The 6,420-nt window shown below is 40.1% G+C and overlaps 1 pseudogene; it reads left to right on the top strand.

Moving 5' to 3' along the window:
* The first annotated feature begins 498 nt into the window (after positions 1 to 498).
* Positions 499 to 604, top strand: LOC138810275 (small nucleolar RNA SNORA40; annotated as a pseudogene).
* The last annotated feature ends 5,816 nt before the right edge of the window (positions 605 to 6,420 follow it).

Genomic DNA, 6,420 nt, shown 5'->3' on the forward strand with positions numbered 1-6,420 from the left:
TGCACTGAATGTATAACTGGTGTTTGATTATTACAGCCCCACCCAGGCAGCCACACATACTGCCCAGACCTTGCTGTAACTTTCAGAAAATTTAGCATTGGTTACAAAAGGTCACTAAATCCAGCCCTTGGGTTTTGATAGTCTTGCATTTGATAAAAGTAATTGCATTTAGCCAGGCACCAGTGGCTCATGCCTGTAATCCTAGCTACTCAGGAGACTGAGATCTTAGGATCATGGGTCAAAGCCAGCCCCAGAAAGTCTGTGAGACTCTTATCTCCAATTTACCACCAGAAAAAATGGAAGTGGCCCTGTGACTCAAGCAGTAGAGTGCTCGTCTTGAGATGAAGAGCTCAGGGACAGATCCCAAGCCCCAGAGGTCAAGCCCCATGACCAATCCAAAAAAAAAAAAAAAGTAATTGCATTTATACTTTTGTCTTTTAAAAAATACAGAAAGGTAACACTTGTGTGTGTGTGTGTGTGTGTGTGTGTGTGTGTGTGTGTGTGTGTGTTTCATTTGTAACAAAGCCTTACAAACAATAAATTCTTTTTTGCAACCCAGAACTCACTGTTGAATATGAGTTTTGGTACATATTAGAGGAATATGACTCCTACAATAGTTGGGAATGATAGGGGTATTGTTAACTCATGCAGGTTGGTTCTAAGAATAAAGCTGATATAAAAATTAGCAACAAAAAAGGCAAACTAAAAAGGCCTCACTGAATATAACTCACATGTTGAAGTGTAAGGTTTTTATTTTCAAGGTGTAAATTAAAATTTTGAGTGGCATTTACATTAAAATGGCTTAAGTTACTGTTACCTCTCTCTAAAATGCAGAGAGTGTATATAGACCACATTATTTTCATCCATTCATCCATTGAGGGGCATCTAGGCTAATATCATATGTTGGCCATGATGAATAGTACTGCAATGAACATGGTTGTGCTGGTGGCTTTACTGTACCCTGGTTTGTGGTCTTTTTAAAAATGTTATTGCTGGATCATAGGCTAATTCTATGTTTAGTTTTTTGTGGCAGCTCCATACTGCTTTTCAGAGTGATTGAACAAGCTTACATTCCCACCAACAATTTTTTGAGGTTTCCCTTTGGCCAAATCCCCACCAGCATCTATTATTGTTAGTTTTCTTGATGAGGGCCATTTTAATTGGGGTGATATGGAATCTCAGTGGTTTTTTTTATTATTGTGAAAATACCATACAGAGGGGTTACAATTACATGGGCAAGATAATGAGTACATTATCAAGCATTGTTGCCTCCTCCTTTGTTTCCCCTTCCCATCCCTTCCCATCTCCTCCCCCCCCCAACTCTTCTACCCCCCACCTGCCAAAGTTGTAAAGTTCGTTTTTCAACATAATGATTTGTGCATTCCTCTACTGGCCAGAGATGTAGAACATTTTTTTATGTATCTATTGGCCATTTTAGACTCTCTTTAGCTCATTAGCCCATTTATTAGTTAGGTAGGTGGTTCTTTGAGGGTTTAATATTTTATGTTCTCTATATATTCTAGATATTAAGTCCTTGTCTGATATATGTTGGCAAATTCTTCTCCCTTTCTTTTTAGTTTATTGGCTATGCCCTTTGCTGTGCAGAAGCTTTAAAGTTTTATGTAATCCTGGTGTTTGATATAATCCATGGTTTCAGGTCTTACATTGATGTCTTAGATCCATTTTGAACTGATGCTGTGCAAGATGATATAAGGATCTAGTGAAGTAAATCAGGCCCAGAGAGACAAAGATTGCATGGTTTTCCTCCTAAATGCTAGCTAGAATTAGCCTGTAAGCACATAAGTAAACATGTGGGTGGTATACAAGTGGTTACAAATGTTATTAATTGAAATATGGTAGATTCAAGGGAGATCACAAATAGTATAATTTCTTATAAAAGCAAAGTCAAAGCCCAACAAAATAAAGAGAAAGAAATGGATACTTGCAAGACAGGGATGGAGGCAAGGGGAAGAGGGGTAGACAAATGAAGTAGAGAAAGAGGGCAGAATACAGTCAAAAATTCAATGTATATACTACAAAATTAAGAAAACTAAGGGAAGGAGTGGGTGAGAATATTGAAAGGGGTGACACTGATCAAGATGTGTTGTATTCATAAACTGTTTTGTTAATAGCAACTTCTTTGTACAACTACCTAAAAATAATAAATAAACACATAAATAAATAATATAATTCAGGGAGAAAATATCCTTGTACACTCTCAGTGGACATATAAATTAGTGTAGCTACAATGGAAATTAACATGGAGGTTCCTCAAGAATAACAATAGAACTACCATAAATTCTTGCTGCACCACTCTTGGACATATAACATAAGGAGTGTACGTCAGAAAACAATGGAGATGGGGCTGGGAAGGTGGCTCAGCGGTAGAGTGCTTGCCTTGCATGCATGAGGCCCTGCATTCGATTCCTCAGCACCACATAAGCAAAAAGAAAAAAGCCGGAAGTGGTGCTGTGGCTCAAGTGGTAGAGCACTAGCCTTGAGCTGAAGAGCTGAGGGACAGCACCCAGGCCTAGAGTTCAGGCCCCACGACCGGACCCAAAAAAAAAAAAATGGAGATACTTTCCCACCCATGTTTATGACAACAATATTTACAGCAGCTTTAAATTAAAAAACAAGAAAATCTTACTATTTAAATATCTTATGTGTTTCTTCCTGAATAACATTAATACTGCCATACAGAATAACTGAGTTTAGAAACTTCTAAACCTCTCTGCAGGTATCTGCAACTTAAGTGCATATCAAATCTACTTCTGACTTCTTAAAAATGAGTTTCTCCTCTTAAATTAGGTTTTTCAGTGAATAAATCATTCCTCATTAACTTTACCTGTGGCCACTTTTGGTGCTGCAATAGGTCTATTCAGATCACAAATCTAGTGGAATGAATTATGGAGACACTTGCTGAGCAATCAGGCAAAGATAGGAGCTAAGTAGAAGGTGGACAGGCTCTGAGTAAGAGCTCCTACGGGGCCTAATATCCTTTCAACCATCAGCCCTTTTAGTAAAGGGCTCCAGAATTAGCAAAACTACCTGATTCAATTAAAAGAGACCTTAGAGTTATGGAAACAGTTATATTAACACAATTGAGGCAGACCAAAAGAAAATCTGCGTAGGAGGCCCAAAATCTTCCAGGGTTCTGGGTTCTGAACTGTCTTCCTAGATTGAAGAGTCTAGCTGTCGCTATGTTAGGCCCCACAAGCCAGACAGACCCATCAGCCATCCTGCTCCCTGAGAGCCTCAAACGCCTCACAGGGGTTCCCTATGACTCCAACCTTCTTTGATTTCCCCCTTGTGTCTTAGTTGCTGGCTCCTCCATAGCTCCTGAGGGCTTCTCGTGCCAGCTCTGTGCTCTCCTCTGGTGCACATCACCTCTCCTCATCTATTGTGACAAATGTCAGATGTCCCTCCTCCTAGGTGTTTACTTTGCTATAGACACAAATGAGAGCTTTGTGTTTTGAATGTTCTTTCCTATTCCTAAATCTCCTCCAGCTCTTTGGCTGGCACTCAGCCTGTTTCCCAGGAAATTTCTAAAGCATCACTGGTATTCTTCATGACAATTGAAATAAGTAAGATGAGCATGGCTCCAGAATTGAACTGAACTCTGTACTTAACAAGCCTGGGTGCTGTGTTCTACAGTACTAGGGTCTGGAAGTTGTCATGGAGACTGCCTATGTTTTCTGTTTTCTTCTGGAAGTTCAGTGCACTTCAGAGTATCAGATAACCATATTTTCCAGCTCTGCTAGAAAAAGGGCTAAATTATGTGTGGCAGTAACTGCTACTCTTCACCAAACTTTTGGCTTCTTTTCATTTTGGGTACCAACCAGACTCTCTTTCCCAGGCTCCCTTACACTTAAGTACAGCCATGTCATAAATGAAATGTGAGCAGAGATCATATGTTCTACCTCCTTCCCAAGACTTTTAAGAAGCAGGTTTTTGCCTTCCACACACTCTCTTTCTGCGTGCAGGGCATAAATGGTAAAGAGGCCTAGTCACCAGGGGAACCAAAAATAGAAAACAAGGTTCCCTGAAATCGTATATGGAAGAAAACTGGCCACTATTTACGAACCCATATTGGACTGTTAGGTGAACCATTACACATTTTGAGGTCTGTGTGGTACCTGAATCAAGCCTACACTAACTAATACCACCAATGTGTTATGTTTTTTCTTTGTTTGTTTTGTTGGTCATGGGGCTTGAATTCAGGGCCTGGGTGCTGTCCCTGAACTATTTCTCTCAAGGGTATCATTCTACCACTTTGAGACACAGTGCTACTACCTGTTTTCTGGTGGTTAATTGGAAATGAGTCTCACAGACTTTCCTGCCTGGGCTGGCTTCAAACTGTGATCCTCAGATCTCAGCCTCCTGAGGTGCCCAGCCAATATGTGATGTTTAAGAGAATTTAAACACTTGAATGTTAGAATCTTAAACCTTCCTCATAGAATATACCTTAAACTAGCTGAAAGGGAAAAGAAGTAGAAAGAACTAATTATGTGCATACCAATATTTACTGCATGTGTAAGCATATATTACATGTTACATGTATTATATTATTTCATTCAATTACACTTCACAGCAGCTTTAGGAACAAATGTTCTTATTATCCCCACTACTTAGATGAGGCAAAGATAAATTACTCAGGAAATAGGAAACCCGTAACTCAAACCTGTTGACACTGTAGCCCAACTTGGTGCAGTAACTACCACTGTGTATGGACATGTAATACCATTTTGTCTTTACAATTGCCCCCTTTTAAGTGAAGCTTTGTTATCATCATTTTAAAGATGAATAAGCTGAGGTTCAACAAACATAAATGACTTTTCCAAAGGTGACACAATTGGAAAGAATAAGGACAAGGTCACAGTGACACTAGGACTCCTTTTTCATTCATAATGCTGAGGGCAGAATAGCAAGAGAGGGCAGTATCATGGAACTGCTTCTCTTCATTTACAGGCATTCTGGAGGTGTTCTGGAGGTTAATCAGCTGCCTTTTGGATAATGTGACCCCTGAAATCATAACTGTTTGTCAGTTTTGGAGACACTGGGATGTCTCAGATAGTATTTATTAGCCCCTCCACCCTACTCCCCCCTCCTGCATTTCATTGAGGAGCTATTTTAACACTGATTAAAAACCAGCCAGGCCTGAATTAGTGAACCCACCCTTTTGCCAGAGCCTAACTGCATTGAAAGTCCCATTGGCCAGCACTGGCTCAATGTGGCTCAGACCCAAAGGAAGAAGTGAAGCCAGAGGCAAAGAAGTTCATTCTTTCAAGGATATAGCAAGAAAGAAGCCAATTCACAAATCTATACCTAGAAATTCTTAAAATCTAAGGAGGGCTTTCAGGAATCTCATTGACATAAAGATCTCTTGGTTCTCTGAGAAAAGTACTAAGGGAATGTTGGCACTAATCAGGATATAGAAACTGACTTGAATAAGGATAGAAAGTAGGGAAGTGTCATAATTCCTGAGCAGAAATGAAAAGCTGGAGAGAGCCTTTGCTATCTGCCCCATGCTTGGCTTTCTCATCAGGATAGCTTGCTGTTTTATGACTAACTGAAAAGCCAGTATTCCAGCATCAATGTTAGGGGGTTGCTGAAGCAGACTGCTTCTGCGATTGCAGTCCTGGACCTTATTTTCCCCATGGCTTGGATGGCACAGAGAGACAGTGCTCATTTCGGGACCTAGTGTCAAAGCTTAACAGCCACAAAAGCCTCCATCAAGGCCCACTGAGCAGACATAACAATTGATTCAGGTTCTGCTGATTCAAATGATTGCTAAAAAGGCATAAGGAATATATCAACAAATGATTACAAAAAATGAAATTTCATGGGTTATGTAGGGTTACATTGCCTTAGAGGAACATCATCAACTCTACTATTTAATTCTTTCTCTTTTCAGCGATTGTTTAACCATCAGGAAACTAAGGTAGGAAGCCTTAGGAAAATAACTTCCCACCCTTCTACCAGCCAGCTGGCAAGCACTCTAACATGGTTAAAGAGGTTCGATGAGTCAAAAGCATCAGCCACAGCTCTAAGTAAAAGAAACATTTATCTCATTTCTGACAGGACAGGACACAGGCATGGCAGCTCTGATCTTGGTTATTCGCCTTTGGTGGTAGGCTCCATGACCTGATTTCACTCCAGATAGATATAAACATGGCACACCCAAAAGGCATAAGAAAGGCCTGAAGCCAGATGAATCGGTGTTGGAAACAATTAATTAAATGCAACTCAAGATGCCCCACTGTGAATAAAGGAAGTAATCCCAGATAACACAGGGGAGAAAACTGGCACCAGATTTAAAGTAGAGGTAATAAACTAAAAGCACATGAAGACTGAGTTCAAGCACATGAAGACTGCTGAGAAGACCAGTGGTCTGACAGGCTGAATTCTTAATGAAAGCTC

This window comes from Dipodomys merriami, unplaced genomic scaffold (assembly GCF_024711535.1).
Source record: "Dipodomys merriami isolate MVZ:Mamm:240054 unplaced genomic scaffold, mDipMer1.0.p SCAF_5, whole genome shotgun sequence".
NCBI classification, from domain to species: domain Eukaryota; kingdom Metazoa; phylum Chordata; class Mammalia; order Rodentia; family Heteromyidae; genus Dipodomys; species Dipodomys merriami.